This window comes from Plasmopara halstedii (assembly GCF_900000015.1).
Source record: "Plasmopara halstedii genome assembly, contig: Scaffold_3156, whole genome shotgun sequence".
Classification (NCBI taxonomy): domain Eukaryota; phylum Oomycota; class Peronosporomycetes; order Peronosporales; family Peronosporaceae; genus Plasmopara; species Plasmopara halstedii.
The window spans coordinates 58,512-58,830 of NW_020190059.1; positions in this window are offsets into that span (position 1 = coordinate 58,512).

The window sequence follows — 319 nt, forward strand, 5'->3', positions numbered from 1 at the left end:
TCACCAACCGAAAAGAGAATACCCTCCGAACACTCTTCACTCCGAGCGACAATCGCACGCTGCGATCTTTGACTCTCCGTGTTCTCACGGATGCGTGCTGGACACTTAGCAATCCAATGGCCGTGTTCTCCACAGTAGTGACATGTACTGGAGGGTTTCGTATGCGAAGGACGCCCCTTTCGCCGTCCGCCGTCTGTCATCACGAACGCTTGGCCTTGACCTTGCGAAGTACCATCCATGCCATTTATTTGTTCTGTTCGCTCATATCTTCATGTAGAAGCCTCGATGTCACGAGCTCCCACGATAGCGAGTCCGATCT